The 21178-nt window shown below is 47.4% G+C and overlaps 1 long non-coding RNA gene across 3 annotated transcripts in view; it reads right to left on the bottom strand.

The window, feature by feature from the left end:
- Positions 1-929: 929 nt before the first annotated feature.
- The window catches only part of LOC135906595 (uncharacterized), a 42219-nt gene continuing 21970 nt past the window's right edge, over positions 930-21178 (bottom strand). For all 3 annotated transcript variants that reach the window (XR_010565792.1, XR_010565793.1, XR_011514780.1), the window contains exon 4: positions 930-1178. This is a non-coding gene — a long non-coding RNA (uncharacterized lncRNA). The remainder of the gene's footprint in view (positions 1179-21178) is intronic.

The raw sequence follows: 21178 nt of genomic DNA, 5'->3' as shown, positions 1-21178 counted from the left end.
CAAAATTAGTTTTGATGAAACACTCAGGAACCTGGTGAAAATAATTGGGCAGCTAAAGTACACAAGTATATGCACTTCAAAAGCGTTGACGCAGAATGAAAGAACAGGCCAAGGAAGTAGGCAACCAAGTATAGCAAATGAAACTGAAGATAGGCAACCAGGAGTCATGAGGAAGAGTGAAAAATTGAGACAGCGAATTGGATGGTAAGAATGAAAATAAAAAGGGCAATAGAGATTTACAATAATGAGAAGAAAAAAATAGAAGGGAAAATCTGTACGATAAGCCAGAGGGCAGTGCCTTGCTATTTTAGGCTCGAGCTTCTTGCCTACGGACAAAAACATACCGGAGCAAATATTCAGAACTAGATGAAGCATGTGCATGCTGCAGCGAAAATTCAGAGACCACTCAGCACATCCAAATGGAATGCGCAGGGATTCACCCACTGAGAAGCGTAGGTACCGTGCATGCTCAAGAAATGCTTCGGTTTAAAGTGGAGGGAATTGTCAACCGGCCACCACTCGAGATAAGCAAGAGGTGTTTAAAGTATTGGTGGAAAAAAGCAGGAAAAATATTGATCACACTGTATCTTTTAGTCACAGCTAGCGGTACCAGATAGATGATGAAGAAAAAAAGGCTGAGCAGATGCACACAAACATGATTGATAACAAAACGTGTATAGCATACCTGATTTAATCAAGCAGGCTAGGTGAATATTTGTCACATACATGTTTCGAAGCAGATGCCATTAAATTATCGCCATTATCATGTGGTGATGTTAGCTTTCCTCTTGCTACACCACGTGTCAGCACATGCCTTACTGGTTTGCTTTGCATCCTCATAGAGGGCGCGGGAGTTTTGAAGCACGGGCATTGAAAGATGTATGGGAGCGTATGCATATACAGCTCCACTGTATAAATGAAAACACGTGTTGTAACTCGTAGCACATTTTATTGCATTTGAATAATTGCGGGCTTTCTGTGTTCATCGGGCAGACAATTCTTCATTTATTTTGACGTAATCTTGAGACATTCGAAACTCCAGCGCATTGCCATGTTATATAAGTTATTGCACGGTGCTGGTTTGATATGGCTAATGCCGTCTCCTACCGTCGCCATGTACGTCTACACTTGCTCTGAATGCACATAAATGGTACGCAGCACTGGCTCTTGGCTATACACTGAAATGAAAATTGTAATGGATCTTTTAGACACGTGTAAAACGGCAGCGCAAAATCACACACGCAACACAGAGAAGTACCACGAAATGCGTTGCCACAATATAGGCGTAGAACAGAAAAGTCATCGCATTTGGTTCCGCTTCGGATTCAGGTTTCTAAATATTTTCTGGCTTCGTTCAGGTTCAGCTCTGGAGCACAAATAAAATTGTTAGAACTGGTTTAAACCGGTTTGTGCTGCTGTATAAGCGTTAATAACACGTCGGAATTAAGGACAATTTATTGCTTTAGAAAACAGCGTCCTTAAACTTCCCTCGGGAACTTATTTTAGCGAGAGACAGTTTATTTGTACCCTTAGGTGACGCGTACCGATGCATGAGTCTTGTCTCTAAACGTCATGCAATGAGGGAAAAAAGTGGAAGGCTGAAATACAGATGCAACAAGGAAAGAAATACGGTTGATGGCAGCCGCAGCAACACCTACAAGAACAAGAAATGTAGAGAATCCAACAAAAATTTTGCGAACAAACAAAAGCGAGCACGCGAGCACGCAATTTGGATTATGCCTGTCGTAAGCGAGAAAGGCCGTAATTTGGACTCAAAATCCAACCTTTTTGAAAACGCATTTTATCAGCTTCGCGTATTGAGGTAAATGACTTACTCTGTAGATCGAATGCGTTCACACTTTTTGTTTTTGTTTTTCCTGTCACAGTAGCATGCGTAATCAGTGGAAAATAAAAAAAAAACTGGCTGTGGCTTAGCTAAGGTTAAGCCCAGGATGCGAAGCATACTAGCCTTTATTTTAACGCGACAGCCATAGAGAAAGAAATTCAACAAGAGGGGACACTCTTCAAAAACTGGAAACAGGAAACACGTCACGCCTAGTTTCAACAACATCCGTTAGTTGACGCGAGCATCAGAAAAAAAGAATGTGAAATAAACTTCCAGACAACGTTTTATTTTTTTTATTCCTTCCCACTTAAAGTGAAAAAGTTTTGCGTGTAAATGAACTTATACTTTGCAACTTTTTGTTGCGTTGCCTAGCAACAAGCTAGCGGCACGCCAGACGCGCGTGCATACGTCATGCGCCAGACAAGCCGCAGGAGTGAGCGAGGACGGTCGTACGTGCGAAGCTCGCGTGCTCGGCGACCCGTCTGTTTTGGATGTAGCCCATTTTATTGGGCTCCCGGCCTTCTCTATGCTTCTCTTGCGTGTCGTCTGCATTTCCACACGGCACCACTGCACTACTGGACTACGGCAAGGTGAGAAATTGTGTTTGACAGTGTGCGGCGCATTTTAATCACATTTAGGCTTAGTTCGCGTGGCGCAGTTAGCGAAAAAAGCACCGCCGTCCTGGCGCAGTTAATATGAGTTAATGCGTCGTCCTGGGAGATGTTTGCGACGCTTTCCATGAGCCCCAACATTACTTTAACTTATTTCGGTAGTATTTGGGCACGCTTGCCGCGCCCGGCTTATTGACGCAGTAAGCGAAAACCGGCTCGGCCGTGTGACGCATTTGCGCGTGTGCATGCGTGTACTACGTCGTAGCGCCTGAGACAGACAAGTTTTCGCGCATTCTGTGGCCCCCAACATTATTGTAACTAACGTCGTTATATTTGGGGTAGTTTAGAAGCACGGTTGCCGCGCCCGGCTTATTGACGCAGTTAGCGAAAAGCAGCTCGGCTGTGTGCCGCAGTTTCGCGTGTACTGAATCTTACTGGTAGAAGTTCGTGACGCATTCTCTGACCCGGAAAAGGTATTTTAAATTATTTGGTAAGTTTTTGGGATACCTTGAGGCTTGCTCGCCGCGCCTGGGGTTGTGAAGCTGTTAGCCAAAAAGCAAGCCGGCCACAGTGAGCTAGTTTTGCGTGTACTGAATTTTAGTGGGACAAGTTTGTGACTCATTTTATAGCCCTGCAACAACACATACATTATTGCGGTACTCGCGCTTCTCGAAAGCGCGACGAGCGATTGCCGAGAGTGATAACACGGGAGTGTTGCATGCGCCGGCAGGACGCGTAAAAGATAACACGGAGGAGCTCAAGAACATGACATTTATGCATTCTGAGCGACTGAAAACAGGCTTTGCACCCACGAGTCTGACTTGAGTGCGATTAGAAGGCATTCTGCGAGCGTGTAAAATGGACTGGCCTAGCCTGTGTTGTAGCCACCTTTGTGTACTTGGCGTACCATCGTGTCGGCCGACGCCAAGTTGTTTTGGAAACGCGCAGTCACCCGTGTATTTGTGCACTTAAAGTGCAGCAAATAATGCCCGGGAAAGGAGGGGTGCTTGAAAATCGGATGTTCAGATTTTATGGCATTGTTTGGGAGGAGTCTTTGCTGCGAAATGTACGTAAAAGTGAATTTATCTGTAATGCCGCTCATTCACCACTTACGCACGTTTCGCCTCTACACGCAATACTCCTGTTAGGTCAATATACGGAAATGATACATGCTTGTAATTTACTTTCTTTCAGCTGATGGCATCCGGTGGAGCATCGTACGGCAATGACTGCTCCTTACCTGGTGCCACAACTTTGTATGAATGCAGAAGCCCGGAACGAGCATATATATAGAGCAAAATAAACATTTCATCATTTCAGAAGACGTCTTTCGTTTTCTTTATGAAATTGCACCTGACAGATTCGGCGCAGTCTTGTAAAGGTCAATCGTTTCTACTTAATAAAATGATTCCACGCCAAGGCCACGCGAGGTTCAGCAGAAGCGAAAAAAAATGAATGACGTGCCGAGCAGCGGAGCCGGCGCGGCGTGTACCAACTGGTTTTCAAAACGCGCGCGCCCGAAACCGGAAGGAGTCAACAACATCCGCTTGGTGTGCTACAGTCAATTCGGCCGCTGGGCTCTATGGGAGTGTCCGCTCTTGTTGAAATTTCTTTCTCGATGCGACAGCGTTAAGGAGCGCGTGTCGCAGAAAAGCCGGTGTCGTCGGCTCAGGCGTGCGGCGCTTGCTCAGGCGCACATTTCGTTGTCGCGCCGAACGCTGCGTTGCTCGACGCTCACCGCGTCCGATGCGGGGCGCGTAGTCGCTGCGCCGTAGCAAAGCCACCTAGAAACAGTCTCTGTAGCACGCCGCAACCTTCGCTTCTCATTCCAACGAGCAGCTCTGTCTCCAGGAGGCATCTCACCTCGTGAGTGTCTAGCCATAGCTCCGAAAAAATATAGGAGGCTATGGTCTAGCAGAGGCAAGCGCAGCTGCTTATATACCGCCGCGACGGCGCGAGTTGGAGCCCCGTTTCTCCTCTGTCGTGACGTCACGGTGTCACGTGGTACTGAAGGCGACACCGCCGCGCCTGAGGAGCTGGGTTGAGCCCTAGTAATATGCTTCGCATAAAAGAATAGCAGAGATACCTGAGACTTCTCACGTGTGCCAATGCGAAAGCATTATATTCGCTTTGGTGACACGTTCTTTCTCCGCGTTCCTTGTGCGTGCGAGCTCTCGCCGGCGTTTTAACGACGCCTCGGTAAGGCCAATGACAAACGCGCCCAGCGTCTCAACGCGCGCCGTAATTGGAAGGACCGCTCATTCAATTCGACAATAATACTTTCTATTTAATACGCTAATCTTATGCACTGACCACGTGGCACCACCTCCGACCCATTGGCTGCGTCGTCTCGTGTCCAAAGACTCACGCACTAGGCTTCACGTTTATTCAGCCAGACGGCTGCAACCTGACCTAATAAGAATAATAATAACAATAATACCTTTATTGCCAATGATCAAAACAGTGTGTTCGTACAGGCCTGCCAAAGTCTTTGAAGGCTTGAGCAGCATAGCGTTGCAGGCAGCAAAACGATGCACGGTACATTATTAGATTATCTAAAAGCATCGAACTCAAGTATAGCATACAAAAAAAAGTTATTAAAATTTATACAGTGCCTATGAAAAGAATTTTCAGTAAGCATAATGAAACACAGAAACACAGCAATGCGTGTGAACAAAATGACCATGAGACAATAAATAACCATACACCAATCTGACCATCATGGTGCAAAGGAATTTCAGAATAACATGTACGAACACAAGTAATAACGGTAAACAAAAAGAACAAATACGCCTTTGCAAACAGATACGCCTTAGCAGCCTCTTTAACTTCTATTTTGTTTTTGCACAGAAGGTGCTGGTGGGTAATTTCTTGAAGTAGGCTGGAACGTAATGGGCGCGAGCTCTAGTGCCGTACCTTGGGGAACAACGTGGCCTCCAAGAGGCGTCCCTGGGCCTCAAGCGACGGGAAGAAGTGTACGGAACAAGGAACTCACTGGACCAGAAGTGTTTTGAAACTACTGTTTGCTTTAAAGGATCGTTGAAATTCGGCATCGAAAGTATTTTGAAACGGTCTGTGCCAACATTCAGGCTCAGATGATAAGATATGTTTTCTATGAGGGAGTGCAGTATTGCATTTGTACATTTGTGCCAGCGATCAGCTCAGAGCCCGTAAATTCTTATTCCATACCGCAGCAGACTGTAGCCTAAAGCGTGCGTTATTGTTTTCCTTAACGATAAGGGCATGTAATATCTTATATTGTACAGTAGACATGATAGGGCGCGAAGTTTTTTTTTTTGCAAGCGCAAGCAAGGTGGCTGTTCCAAGAAAGGTCACTGTCAAGATATAAACCAAGTTACTTTACCACAGATAAGTATTGTAATGGTCTACAAGAACAAAGCGAACGATCTGAACAATGCGAAAGAAGAGGATAGTCAAGGGCTGCCCTCCTCAAAGGAATATGGAAGCAGATTAACTGCGTCTTAGATACATTTATATTGATTAGGTTATGTCAAAATCAGTCCATTGCTTTTGTGGCAGCATACTGTAAAGAAGCAATCGCATCATAGCAGCTGTGAGCAGAAGCTGCAATCATCGTTTCAGGTGTATTGATAAGGAGAAACAGGTCTCATGCTGTAGAGGTCATTTACAAAAATAATAAATAATAACCGGCTGAACATAGATTCCTGCGGAACTCCAGCATTATTAATGGAGAAATCGCTATCAACTTGCCCAGAGACGACCTGACACCTACCCCGAAAGAATTTTGCTAACGACCAGAAAGCACGCTGAAACCCTAACAAGAAACGTTTATTTAACAACAGACCATGATGAACACTGTCAAAAGCCTTGCTACAATCGAGGAGTGCACAAGCTACTTTATTATTATTGAAAGCTATATTCAACTGATCGAAGATATCGTCCAGAAGAGTTTGAGGGTTTTTGCCGGTCCGGAAACCACACTGACTATGCGACAAAACACTCTGGGCGTCCAGAAAGCAATAGAAGGCAGAATTGAAATCGCGCGATAATTTTCGATTTCATTACGCGCACCGCTTTTACAAAGAGGTATAACTATTGCTGTTTTCAATTTTACAGGAATTTCACCACTCGAAATTATGCCATTTAGTAGTGCTAGAAAAACCTCTTGGATGCATTCATATGTTCTAAGCAAGTCATTAATGTAAATAATGTTAATTCGAGGTGATTTGTTACATTCTAAAGAGAATGTAATCAATCTTTCCTCTTCCTGAGAAACTGAAGACAGATATGCTGATTCACTAATGCTGTAACGCAAAATGCACAAATCTACCTGTAAGTTTGTGTTTCTAATTACACTAGAGAAGTGGTTATTAAACTGATCGGAAATATTGTCTGCCACTGGATAAACTGGAAGGAAAATAATTATTATATTAGCTCGCGTATTAGCGCCTCTAAAGCTATTAATTATGGACCATGTTTTCCTACTACTGTAACGAGCATCTTTAAATTTGTTTCGAAAATCAGATACAATTGATTATGGCCCGCGAAACGCAGCCACCGAAGAAACAGGCCAGCACGCCTAGTAGAGACGAACTCACATCTTTATTGCCAAAATGCGACTACTGTGGCCCCTTATATTGTACCTGCTAGGCATGGCGCAGCAGCAACACAAAAAGCCGGGCTGCCAGGGGGCGCTGCATTTAAGAAACCTTTAACATTGTGTCACTCCTCCCCTCTTGATATACATACTACGGGGAGTACTTGGCCACTGGTTTTCGAGTTCTTGTGCTACGGCGCAACTGTGGCCCCTTATATTGTACCTGCTAGGCATGGCGCAGCAGCAACACAAAAAGCCGGGCTGCCAGGGGGCGCTGCATTTAAGAAACCTTTAACATTGTGTCACTCCTCCCCTCTTGATATACATACTACGGGGAGTACTTGGCCACTGGTTTTCGAGTTCTTGTGCTACGGCGCAACTGTGGAGTGCAAGGTGCAGCCATGACAGGGTTGTCCACGGCACAGTTACTTCCAGATACGCTTCCCGGCGACTGTTCCTCATGTAGCACGTCGGGTGCAGCTGGGAGATGTATGGCTGGTTCTCTCTCGTGAAGCACATCCGGGGCAGCTGGAGAATGGTTGGGCGTTTGCCCCAGTTGAGGAGAAACTTCTGCTCCAGCAGGACGAAGTGGCGCTGTCTGCGCAAGGCGCAAGTGGTCATTGTGTCGGCACCGTGTCGAACCGTCTTGACAAAGAACCTGGGCTGACGGTGAATTGACGTCTGAAACACTGGCAGGTGCCCATGGTGCACCTGTGCGGAAGCTTCTCGCATACACTTTATCTCCTGGTGGGAGTAATGGAGCCTGCCGTGACCCTCTGTCAGCATTCAACTTCTGTTTCAGTTGTTTAAATAGCACCGATGCTTGTAGGCTAGACCGCAGGACATCCAGAGGAGTCTTGAACATTCTCCCCATTAGGAGCTCACATGGTGGCCGACCAGTTACTTCATGTGGGGTTGTCCGATAATGAAATAAAAACCTGGAAATCTGTGTCTTGAAGCCGCCAGAGCCAGACTTCTTGAGTTTGTTCTTTACAGTCTGTACCACTCGTTCTGCTGCACCGTTGGAAGCGGGGTGATACGGTGGTACATGCATGCGGCGTATTCCGTTTCGAGTTAGGAACTCAAGGTACTGTGCACCGGTAAACGCAGGGCCATTATCAGAAACTATTACGTCAGGGAGGCCATGATGAGCGAATGCAATTCTCAGGGCAGAAATGGTAGCTTCTGCAGACGTGGATGACACAGAGAAAACTTCTATCCACTTCGAGAAAGCATCCATGATGACTAAGAACGTGTGTCCTAGAAATGGTCCCCCGAAATCAATGTGGAGCCGTGACCAGGGTCGGTGCGGAAACGGCCATGGCATCTGTGGGACCGGCTGCGCAGCCCGTTGTTGAGCCTGGCACGTAGCTCAGCTTTTCACACTGTTGGCAATGTCATTGTCTATGCCTGGCCACCAGACATGGCTCCTGGCAATCATTTTGCTTTTTTCAATACCAGGGTGACTGGCGTGAAGCACTCCAAGAACTTGGGCCTGCAGTGATTTGGGAATTACTACTCGTGACCCTCATAGTAGGCAGCCTTCATGGAGACTGAGTTCTGAGTTTCTTTTGCTGAAAGGGTTCACCTCTGGCCCAGCTGGAAGGCTCTCTCCTTTCACTACAGAATGCACAACATGACCCAGAACTGGATCGTTCCTGGTGTTTCGTGCCACCACAGCAGGTGAAAGAAGTCGAGGATAGGCCTCCTGTAACATGAAAATCTCGGCAGGGGCAGGCAGTGTGGTGCTGTCGTTAGGTAGTGGCAGTCTGCTAAGAGCATCAGCAAGGCCAAGCTCTCTTCCAGGCTTGTATACAAGCGCGTACTTGTACGCAGATAGCTTGAGAGCCCACCGGACTAACCTTGGTGATGCTTGCACAGGGACAGGCTTGTTGGCACCCAGCAGTCCGAGAAGTGGCTTGTGGTCAGTGTATGCTTCAAACGGTATGCCCCACAAGTACTGGTGGAACCGCTCTACACCAAACACGAGTGCCAGGGCCTCCCTGTCAAGTTGACTGTAATTTCGTTCTGCTTTTGACAAGCTCCGTGAGGCAAAAGCAATGGGATGTTCCCGGCCATCAGCATCTTTGTGGGCCAGAACTGCACCTATGCCATAAGGTGATGCGTCACAGCTGAGGCACACAGGCGTGTCAGGGCGGAAATGTACGAGAACTGGAGCTGAGGCCACCAGGTGTTTGCAGGCTGTGAATGCATCTTGATGGTCCTACCCCCACTCACATTTCTTTCCATCACAAAGAAGAGAGTGTAGGGGAGAAAGAAGTGCAGAAAGATTAGGCAAAAAACGTCGGTAAAAATTGACAAGTCCCAAGAAACTCTGAAGTTCTTTGACCTCTTTTGGCACAGGGGCATGCAGAATGGCAGCCACCTTGTCGACGTTCGGGGAAAGGCCTTCCTTGCTGATGATGTGCGCAAGATACTCCACTTGTGGCACGAAGAAATGACACTTCTGGAGTTTCACTTTAAGGCCAGATTCTTGAAGCTTACGAAGGACAGCACGAAGGTTGTTGAAATGCTCAGCATCATTAGCACCTGTGACAAGAATGTCGTCCAAATAGACGGCCACATGTGGTAGTCCTCAAAGCAAGTTCTCCATCTCACGTTGAAATATAGCAGGAGCTGACGAGACTCCAAAAGGCAAGCGAGTGTACTGAAACAACCCCATGTGTGTCGAAATTGTGGCGTACTCTCTGGAGGCCTCATCAAGAACTACTTGCTGATACGCGTCACGCAAATCCAATTTGGTGAATTTCTCATCCCCTGCAAGGACAGTCCACAGGTCCTCAATCCTTGGAATTGGATATTTGTCCACTGTCGCTACTGGGTTGATAGTGACACTAAAGTCGCCACAGATTCTAATGCGCCCATCCTTTTTTACCACAGGAACAATAGGTGCAGCCCACCTGGATGTTTTCAATGGAACAAGGATGCCATCTCTTCTTAATCGTTGTATTTCTTGCGCGACTCCATTTGTTAAGGCATATGGCAGAATGCGTGGCTTGAAGAACCTAGGTGGGGCATCTGAAGGAACATGTAATGACGCTTCAGCCCCTTTGTACGTACCAAGACCTTCTTCGAACACATCTGCGAAGTCTTGGACTAGGTGTTTGATGTCAGAAAGGGCATGTATATTTACTTCAACATTTGAGAGGCCGATGCCCAGCTCGCGCATCCAGTTGCGTCCTAGCAGAGTAGGTGAATTGTCCCCGGTCAGAAAAATGGGTAGATCCACCTCCATGCCATGAAACTTCACAAGGATGTCAGCCTTGCATTCGGCTTTTTTCAGTTCCCCGGAATAGCTTCGCAGAAACACTTGCGACGGCTGCACATTAACCGAAGGCAGAAGCTGTAGGAGCCGGAACTTGGCAATGACGGAGACGCTTGCCCCCGTGTCCACTTCCATGCGGAGCGGCTTGCCGCAAACGTCAACGGTGACGGTGAAAGGCGGAGGCGGTTCGGCGTAGTTAATATGCCACATGTCGCAGACTTCTGAAAGCGGAACTGCAGCGGCATCTTCATCTTTTATAGTGTGCACGCGAAGGCGGTTGCGTGACGCCTGCGAACTTCGTGCAGTGGGCGAATGCTGCTCGTGAGGGCTGCTGCTTCGGGCTTGGCTGTCCTTTCGTTTCGTATTGCAGACTTTCGCCAGATGACCCCGTTTGTGGCAGTAATTGCAGACGGTTTTCACATGCTTGCATTCGGATGCAAGGTGTCCACCCCCGCAGCGATAGCAGGTGACGGCCTCGTAGCCTGACGAGACGCGGTGGGTCGAAAAGGTGCCGTTAGGGTTAGTTTGTGCAATCTCCCCGGCGTCCCTTTTCGCTGCTTCCATTGCTAGGGCTGTCTGCACGGCATCCTGGAAAGTGAGGTCCGCTTTTTCCAGCAATCTTGTTTGAATGTCTGCGTTGTTCACACCACATACAATACGGTCGCGTATCATGTCTTCTAGTTCGGCACCGAAGTTGCAATGCTCAGAGAGGCTTTTCAGCGCTGCAATGAACTCGCTGATAGATTCGCCTTCCGCGCGAACTCGGGAGTTGAAACGGAAACGCTGCACGACTGCAGACGGCTTCGGGCAATAGTAGTTTCCAAGAACCAAAAGAATCTGTTGGAGCGTTTTGTCACTCGGCTTGTCGGGTTTCACCAAATTGCGAAGCAACGCATACGTCTTCTGTCCGCAACAACTGATAAATACGGACGTTTTCTTGTCTTCGGCGATATCATTCGCCGCGAAAAATGCTTCGAGTCGGTCCACAAATAGCAGGGCCAGTCATTTCCTCCGCCCTCGAATGGCTCGAGACTGCCGAAATTTGGCATGTTGAACGGGTGGTCGAACCGTGCGGGAACGTAAACTCACTTGAAACGCAGCAGGCGCGGCATACCTGGCGTTCACGGACGCGTCGCAGCAGAAGCGTTAGAAGTACGGTTAGCGTCCGGGTAGCGTCTCAGCCGTTATAATTCTGAGGAATAGGTCGCATGATGTAACGACGCTCTCCGTAGTAGCGCCTGAAAGTGCGTTGTGTAAGTCGTTGCTGTAGTATACAAGAAAGCGTTCTTCAAAAGTAGCATGGGCAGCAACTTGGACTCGTCGCGGTATCAGCAGTACCGGTCAACAAAGGATGCGTCTCAGCAGCGGCGAAGTCCCTGGCATCCATCACAGAAGTAGAATCCGAAGTAGCAGTATCGTGGCAGCAGTAAGGCTTGGACGTAGTGCGCGTAGCAGTAGAAATCCTTTTCACCTCGTCGCCAGTTGATACAATTGAGTATGGCCCGCGAAATGCAGCCACCGAAGAAACAGGCCAGCACGCCTAGTAGTGACGAACTCACATCTTTATTGCCAAAACGAGACTACTGTGGCCCCTTATATATGTCATAGAGTTTCTCACTACAGAAACTCTATGCTCTATGTTATATATTGCCTGCTAGGCATGGCGCAGCAGCAACACAAAAAAACAGGGCTGCCAGGGGGCGCTGCATTTAAGAAACTTTTAACATTGTGTCCTTTCGCTACTGTAACGAGCTTCTTTAAATTTGTTTCGAAAATCCTTTCGCTTTTCGGAGCGGAACATGCGAGTAACTTTATTTCTCAACTGCTTAAATTCGATCCCTCGGTCTGCACAGCCTGGGGCACACTTGCATTGGGTCCAAAGTAATTCTTTTTCTTTATTGCAGCGAGTATGTCAGACGCCATCCACTTGTTATCCACGTTACGTTGTTTGACATGTATTGTTCGCGTAGCACTTTCTTTTAACTTCTGGAACACTTCTACGAGCTTGTCATATAGGTCAGCAGGAGATACTAGTGCTAAAGAGATTTCCTGTCATATTGCTATGGAACAATATGTGCGATCGCGAAAAGGCGATCAGTGCGAAGACGACGACGACGATGAGAAGCTAGCGCGGGCTGTTTCTCTTGGCCAAGCGCCGCGTATTTTTATTGTAAATATACTTGTACATAGCTTTTCGTCTGCGTCTTCCTACGTAACAATATTGAGCCCCGAGATCACCAAATGTTTTCGAATCAAGCACTGAAAGTAGTTTTTTTTAGAATCTGTGGGCGCTATCGCAGTATCTAAATAACTCATTGAGCCGCAAACTAAGTAATGGTCCGCAAGTTTAATTTCTACTATAGCGGATTTTACGGTTAGATTCTTAGCTCGAACGATGACGTGGTCAACGCAGGACGCGGGGAGTTTAGCGGCCAAAACTTCCTCACGATTTGCTTGATAAATGACACATTCCAAACCCCATTCGGAAAGTCTATCGAGGTAATCTGCGACCAAGCCTACAGTAGGACGCAAAATGTCAATATTGATATCACCTATGATGCACATATGCTCTTCAAGTGATAAGGTTGACAATGTGGAATCGAGTTTAGATAAGAAAAGCCGCGCATTGATACTGGGAGGTCGGTAAACCGATAACAGCATCACCGAAAAAACAGGTGTGCTCAAGCGCAGCGATATATCTTTAGATTGGGAAAAGGGAAAAGTTCACTGTGAAGCTGCGCATGTGTTACAAAAACTGCGATGCCTCCTGCTTTTCTGGTTGGACGCGCGTAGGAAAAGGCTTGGTATCCTGGCAATTAGTACTGTGGAATGCTCTCGGAAGAAATATTAATTTCAGAAAATCCAAAAGCATCGAACATTATGCGAGATGATGAAGTGATGGCATAAAACTGATTCCAAGGCTTCCGAAGGCTGCGGATGTTCACATGCGCAACTTTAAAACTGCTCGTGGAGGCATGAAAAACAAACTATTTACATCCGCATAGTCAGTGCATTTGATACTCTCTGTCAGCCATGTCTAGGCAATCTTATCCAAATCCGAGAATTTTTCAACTCGCATTAAAGGTGCCCCCTAAGACTTTCTCGCCAGAACATTTCCGTTTCTTGTCCACAAGAACTTACATCCATTTTCCTTTCCTTCGACGCGGGCCAATCGGAAGAGTTCCCGGTTCTTCCGTGTTAGGTTTTCATTAATGAACAGACGAGGAAACTACTCCGGCGGAGCAAGATCCGGGAGACCTTTGCGAGCGCGAAACCATTTTTCTTTCACTGAAGCGTTGTGTACTTGCACAAGAATAGGCGGGCTAGTGCTAGGTTTATTCAGGGTCGGTAAACGGTGTATCCTGCAAATTTCTTCGTCCTGGAAGTTTCTTAGGCCCAGCTGTCCAGCTAAGTCGCTCAGACAGTTTGAAAAACATACCTGCCAAGAAATTATGGAACGTTTCAGTGGCACCGGCCGGTTTTGCCGCTGACTGCAGGGAAGCAGCGGGGACGCAGGTTTTATATACGCTGCAACAGCCACCACCAAGCGGACCAGGTTGAGCTGTCTTGCACCAGTGGATGCTGCGGAGCCGTTCACGGATGGGGCCGTGAATGCGGAGGCCGCATGCGCCAATGGTGCCAGCGACCAACAACAGGGATGATAAGATGCCGCCGCGTGCCGCCTGTGAAATCTGGCATAAAGCGAAGTAACGTTTCAGTGACACCGGCCGGTTTTGCCGCAGAGTTGCGCAATGACGCCCGCACTAGGCACACATTTAGTCAACCTGTACCACGGAGACGCCATGGCGTCGGTGTAGCTTGTTCGTCTCGCAACCCGGAGGCCAAGAGTCTATTCCCACCCAGACCGCAATTTACCCAATTTTATTTTCAAAGGGGACATGAAATGAGGAGGGAAGATAACCGATGGTCATTAAGGGTTACCGACTGGATCCCAAGGGAAGGGAAGCGTAGCAGGGGGCAGCAGAAAGTTAGGTGGGCGGATGAGATTAAGAAGTTTGCAGGGACGGCGTGGCCACAATTAGTACATGACCGGGGTTGTTGGAGAAATATGGGAGAGGCCTTTGCCCTGCAGTGGGCGTAACCAGGCTGATGATGATGATGATTTTCAAAGGCATTATTTACTTTGTTCACAGGGACCTCTCTGGGAAATTTCACGTCAATTCCAGTATTTTTTATGTGGTGTTGAGCTTTACCGTCGGCCATTCTTGGTACTATTTTGGGAGGCGGCGCGAAGTAGCCGCCGTAGCCACGGTTTATTCAGGCCCCCCAGCCACGGTGCAGCGGGCTCTCAGGAGTGGCCTGTCCCGGCCATCTACGAGAACCTGCGGCAGGTCGCGATTTCTCACTACCGTAACAATGTGGCTGCGCCTCGCTCACAACCTACGAGGCGCAGCCACATTGATAGCATAGTGAGAAATCGCGACCTGCCACAGGTTCTCGTAGATGGCCGGGACAGGTACGAGTCGGAGCTCGGAAGGAAGACCATCTGGCAGCTCAATACTTTCGTGGAAATAGCGAGTGTTGGTCACTCACGTTGTTGCCATAGAAGCAATTCGAGAGCTCAAGAAACCAAGTGGTAGAGCTGGGGCTCCTGCTAAACTTTGGTAGGCCATGCTTTCGCGGAAAATGTGAGCACAGAAAATCGGAAGGCTCGCTGGCTGCCGGTTGCGGGGAAATATTGAATGCCTATATCATCATAGTTGCCGTGGTCGCTGAATACATCGCGAAGGTTGTACTCGTGGCGTCGCCTTGCCTGCGAGAGTGAAATTTGCACCTAGTACAGGGAGCCTCTGAATCGGTGGTGAGAACGGAAAGCGGACAGCTTGCGGGAGAGAGAAGTGGCTCTTGTGGGGAAGGAGGACAGGCTAGCACTATATTCTGCAACCCATGCGGGAGCACGGCTCAGCGCTAGCAAGGTCGGGGAGACGGGATTAAAAGAGAGAGAGGGTAGGAGGGAGAAACGTAGAGGGTCGTCCCAGCAGCATCAGAGAGCCTAACGGCCATCCCACCCCCTCCTATACGGTCTACCTCCAGCCTACTACTCAGCTTGCGGGAACGTCCAAGGAAGGAGAGCAGCGAGGCGTAGAATAGCCGAAAGTAAGTACGTTTCACCCAGTTAATTCCTTGGGAAGAGTCGTCGCGCCTTTGAGCTGTGGACGAGGTCCACGAACCGAGTCTGATGCCGGGGCCGGCGTGTGTTGACGCAGGTGATGTGGGGACTAGAGATGTAAGCGATTGAAAAAGAAAATTTGCAAAAAGTTCTTTCTTTCTTTGTTTTTCAACCAGAATAACATTTTTAAAAGAAGACAAAACACCGAGCATCCCTGCAGAACACTTCTGTTGTGATGCGACTCCTTTCGACGTATCTAAAGGTCTGGTAAAGAGAAGCAGTTTGGGAGTCTGTAAAGCACATGGATCCATACAAGGGGTAGCACCGACTTAGCTTCAGCCTAGCTACATGAACTTCAGTATACGCAAGTCCTTGTCCGTTGCTCCGCGAAGCGTAGACTAGGGATGGTCAATACATTTTTTTTATTCGGTTAACGAGTTATCATTCATCGTTTTAGCCTTTAACCAATTAATTACTTTCAATGCAGAGTTTTTGATGTGATGTGATAACTTTATTTGTAATCCGGCGATTGGAAGGCCCGGGCCTGGGGCCGCCTAGATGGCCACTGGGAGCTGCTGCTCCCGTGCGGCTTCCTTGGCTCGCTGGATAGCCCAAAGTTGGTCTTGGAGTTCTGAGCTGAGCAGCACGGCTTACCACCGCGCCCGTAGATTTTCTGGGGAGACTGCCATTTTATTTTGGTATATTTCACATCCCCACAACATGTGTTGAAGGGTGGCTCTAACAGAATTGCATAGTTTGCACATATCGCTCTCGTATATATCGGGGTAGAAAGTTTTTAGTTGCACGGGACTCGTATAAGTTTCTGTTTGTAGTCGCCTCCAAGTAACGGACTCGGCTCTGTTCAGTTTAGTGTGAGGCGGTGGTAATACTCGCCTCCGATTTTGATAGAATTTGGTAATATCGCTAAATCTTGCTAATATATATTTTTCTCTCCAGATTTCCTCCTCCGCGTTCTCCTGACCGATGGAAGTCACTCTTTGCTCAGCTCGGCGAGTAAGACCTCGAGCTTCGCGCTGTGCTACCTCGTTGAGGTTGACTGCGGGAATGTCTGGAGTCGTATGCGCTGGGAACCAGAGCAATTGCCTGCCGTTCTTCTCTGCATTGGAGAACTTTGCTTCATTGACTCTGATGATGTGCCATGCCTCAAGAGAGATCCTACCTTTTGCATAATTTTTAACGGCCGCTTGATAATCGCTAATGATGTACTGAGCATTCGTGGAGACCAACGCTAGTACAATGGCTACCTCCTCTGCGGTCTCGGAATGTTTGGTATTAACTGATACGCTTGTAAGGGGTTTTTGGGTGTGATCTACGATTACTACTACATAGCTATTTCTGTCTGGGTATTCAGCCGCGTCTACGAAGGTTGCTCTGTCGTCTGACCCAAAGCTTCGGATAATTTTCTCTGCTCTACTCTTGCGTCTGCTGTCGTTGTAACCTGGATGCATGTTCTTGGGTATATTTGGTACTAGGAGTTTGTCACGAATTTCTCTCGTTATCGTCCTCTTTTCCCCGTATAGATTGTGGTAATTCATTCCTAGTTTGCTTAGTATATGCCATCCCGTTTTGGTTTTGGTTAGTCGCTTTGCTTGAGATGTTTGTTGTGCTTCTATGAGTTCGTCCAGTGTGTTGTGGAGTCCTAACTTTAGCAAGAGGTCCGTGCTCGTACTGATGGGAATTCCTAGTGCTAGTTTGTATGCTTTTTTATCATGTTATTAATTTTACCCTTTTCAGCTGCAAACCAATTGTGGAAGGCTGCTATGTATGTGATCTGACTGATTACGAATGATTGTATCCGCCGTATGATACTTTCTTCCTTCATACCTTGGTGCTTGTTAGTAATTCGTTTGATTAATCTCATGGTGTTTGTTACCTTTGTGTCTAACTTCTTTACAGTTTCCCTATTTGTGCCTTTGTTCTCGATTACCAGACCCAGCACTTTGAGCTGGTTGACTATTGGGATATTCCGCCCGTTCTTTGTGTGTAGCTTGATTTCCTCATGAGCCTTGTTTCTGTCGAATCCTATGGGAGGCCTGCCTCTAAGTGTGGGGCAGTACAATAGTTCAAATTTCTCTGCAGAGCATGTGAGGCCTGTTCCTATGAAGTGTTCCTCTACTGTGTTAATTGCAATCTGGAGTCGTTCTATTGATCCGTCGCTGCCATCACAGGTCCAGATAGTAATATCGTCCGCGTAGATTGTGTGATTCAGGGACTCTACGTGATTTAATTTTTCGGGGAGTCCCATCGATCAAGACGAGATTAAACAGCATCGGCGAGATGACAGCGCCTTGCGGCGTGCCGCCCCCCGCCCCCCTATGTCGATCTCGGGCGACTTCAGCCCTCCGACGGAGATGACTGCTTTCCTGTCTGATAGGAAGCTCTTGATGTAGTTATACGTCCGTTGCCCTAGTCCTATTCGTTCGATGTTTTCCAATATGGTTGCGTGGTTGGCATTATCGAAAGCTTTTTTAAGATCAAGGCCCAAGATGGCCCTTGTCGAGCGCGTTTTATAATCGATTATCTGATGCTTAAGTTGGAGCATCGCATCTTGTGTCGAAAGATTTTTGCGAAATCCTATCATTGTATCTGGGCATATGTTATTATCCTCTAAGAAGTTGTCTACTCTGTTTAAAATTACATGTTCCATTAATTTTCCGACGCAGTATGTTAGGGAGATTCGTCTGAGGTTGTCGATCTCAAGCTTCTTGTCAGGTTTTGGAATAAGCGTTATCGTCGCTTTCTTCCATTGAGCTCGCACTTCTCCCTTTACCCAACACTCGTTTATGTATTCTGTTAGTTTGGCTATCGATTCATCATCGAGGTTCCTGAGAGTCTTGTTGGTTATACCGTCCGGGCCTGAGGCGGATTTGGTGTTTAAGTTTTGTAGGGCCGCGCGGATTTCTGCCTCCGTGAGTTCCGCGTCTAATTTTGCGTTTGTATTCCCGTTGTAGCTAGGATAGTTGCAAGGGGGTGCCTGTTTTAAGTATTTCTGCTTTAATTCATTGAGAAATTCCTCTTCTGTGCCCTCATATGCGTGAATTGACTTATAAATGGCTTGCATGTTATTTTTCTTGTTATTGTCATGGTCAAGCAGGAACCTGAGCATGTGCCAGGTTTTGCCGGTGCTTAATTGTCCGTCCATGGAATTACATATCTCGTCCCATTGTTCTTTGGTCAACTGTTTAGCATGTTCTATTTTTTTGTTGAGGAGTGCTATGCGCTTTCTTAACTTTCTGTTATGCTTCTGACCGCTAAGTCTATTCTGAAGCGACTGCTTAGCTTCCCACATGTGGAGAAGTCTGCTGTCGCATTTATCCAAGTTAGATTCAGGTGGTGCTACTTTGGGGCAGCTTTGACGTCATCACTGAGCTCCTTAATCCATTGTTCTATGTCTGCGATTGATCGTTGCTGTGTCGTCTCTCGCGTTCTACGAAATAGTTCCCAGTCTACTAATTTGATCTGTCGTTCCTTGGGTCTATTCGGCCCTTCTCTGACGTGTAACTCCAATATGCGGTGGTCACTACCCAAATATTCCAGTGTGTTGTGCCATGTCGCCTTTTCAATATTCTTGGTAAAGGTTAGGTTAGGGATTGTGTCCCTGTTTAGCGCCGTGCCTACTCTGGTTGGAGTGGCGGGGTCTGTGACGAGCGTGAGGCCTAATTCTTGCGAGTCGTTCCATAAGTCCCTTCCTTTTGCTCTGGTATATAGGTATCCCCACGTGATGTGTGGGACATTAAAGTCTCCTCCTATAACTACCGGATTTTCTCCAGGAAGACTCAGTGTTTTCTGGAATAGGTTCTTGAATTTGTGTTTATGTAGCATGGGGTTGCTATAAATGTTGAGAATAAATAAGCTACGTCCTGTCTTTCTTTTTTTGTGTGGGATGAGTTCCAATAGAATATTGTCAATGTGCGTTATGCCTGTGTTGTGCTGCACGCAAGTTATGTTTCTTTTTACCAGCGTAGTTAATGCCCTGGTGTCGCCTTCGGCATAGCCAAAAGATCTGTATCCTGCTAGCTTTGCAATCCCGTGTGTTTCCTGCAGAATTATGACGTCCGGTGTATCCTTGTCTTTTAAATACTGCTGCAAAACTGACTTTTTGTTTTCGTAACTTCTACAATTCCACTGCCATATTCTGAATCCTTTTTAGTGCGTGTCATTTCGGGTGCGACTATGGGAGGGAGACGGGAGGTTGGAGAGAAGCTGATCTTATATAATTATGTGGTTGTGAAGTGGGTAAGGATTGTGGTGCTTCTGACGCAACGGAGGGGAGTCCATTACCTGGTGACTGGTTTGCCTCGAGGATGTCTAATCTACTCATTATTGCTGCTCTTGCCTTAGCCATTTGATTCACCATTTCGTCCCGTTTTTTCATTTGACTTTTGTATTTCTACTAGGGTCTTTTGAATATGCTTTATCTACCACTGCGTTATCTTGTTTATCACTGATGGCTTGGGCCTTGCGTTTGAGTGGAGGGGGGTCATCCCCTTCGTCCATCTTATTGTCCGGGATTTCAGATGGTTCTTTCGTGCTCGCGTGTGGAGCGGGAGTTACCTGATTTATTTGGTTTTTTTCCTTCCTAGAGTATTTTGATTTCACCGCTCATACGTGCTAGCAAAATCCTCCACTGCGCGTTCTCGTGTTTTAGTTGCTTGATCTCGTTATTAATGGCAGTCTCCCCGCCAGCCCCCGGGCGCACGCCATCGACCACGTCTGCCCAGCTCACCGTGTTAGTCTGGTTTGCTGAAGAGGATGGCCTAGTTCTGGACCTGGATCTGGATCGTGTGCCCGGTGTCCTGGGGCCGGACCGGGATAAGGATCTGGTGGTGGATGGAGACCGTGTTCTCGATCTGGAGCGTCGTTCCCTGGTGTTTAGGAGGCCAGGCGTTCCACGAGACTCTGCTCTGTCTTCTCTTGAGATAGCGTCTTCATGTTCTTCTTGTCGATCTCGTTGCAGTCTGTGCCATTGTCTCTGTTTAACGATGACGGGCTTCTTGAATTTGGCTTTGCACGCCTTGCCTGCGGTCGGATGGTCCTCGCCGCATAACTGACATTTAGGTTGGCACCTGTGGTCTTTATCTGGGTTTGATGTTCCACATCATGCACAAATCTTGTTGTCAGGGTTGTGACATACATCTCCTCTGTGCCCAAGTCTGTTGCATTGGTGACAGAAATCCACTTGTTTCCTGTACAGGGAGCAAGGGAGTAGCGCTGCCCTGTATTGGACGTACGTGGGCACTTTGTGTCCTTCAAAGAGCACAATCACTGTGGTAGTATTACTGAGTCTCTTTGCTGCTATCGCCGTTGGGTTTTTACTCGTAACCACCGCTGCTGTGATGTCTCTTGGGCCCTCGTCAAGTGGGATTCCTCTGATGACTCCTTTGGCCGTCATGTCAGGCGCTGTCTCGTAAGCATTGGTCTCGTAAAACGTGTCTTGAATCTTGATACGTGCTACTTCCTGACATTTGTTTGCACGCTCATGATCCGATGTACTGACGATGAGGATATTTTGATAATTGTTGGGGCAGACAATGTCCTCCTCCCTTTCGTCTCGAGGAATGCCTGCCGCATCTTGTACCGCAGCTGTGAGGGCAACTATACCGTGCTCGGATATTTTGAGTCCTCCACGTGGTCTGATCACAATCTTGTAATCCCCTCTTGGCAAATGTGGCATTCTGCTTGCCTTGCGTATGTGCTATAGCCT

The sequence above is a fragment of the Dermacentor albipictus genome, chromosome 5, assembly GCF_038994185.2.
Source record: "Dermacentor albipictus isolate Rhodes 1998 colony chromosome 5, USDA_Dalb.pri_finalv2, whole genome shotgun sequence".
In the NCBI taxonomy this organism is placed as follows: domain Eukaryota; kingdom Metazoa; phylum Arthropoda; class Arachnida; order Ixodida; family Ixodidae; genus Dermacentor; species Dermacentor albipictus.
Note: the sequence above shows the minus strand (reverse complement) of the source record. Positions and strands in the feature narration are given on the sequence as shown.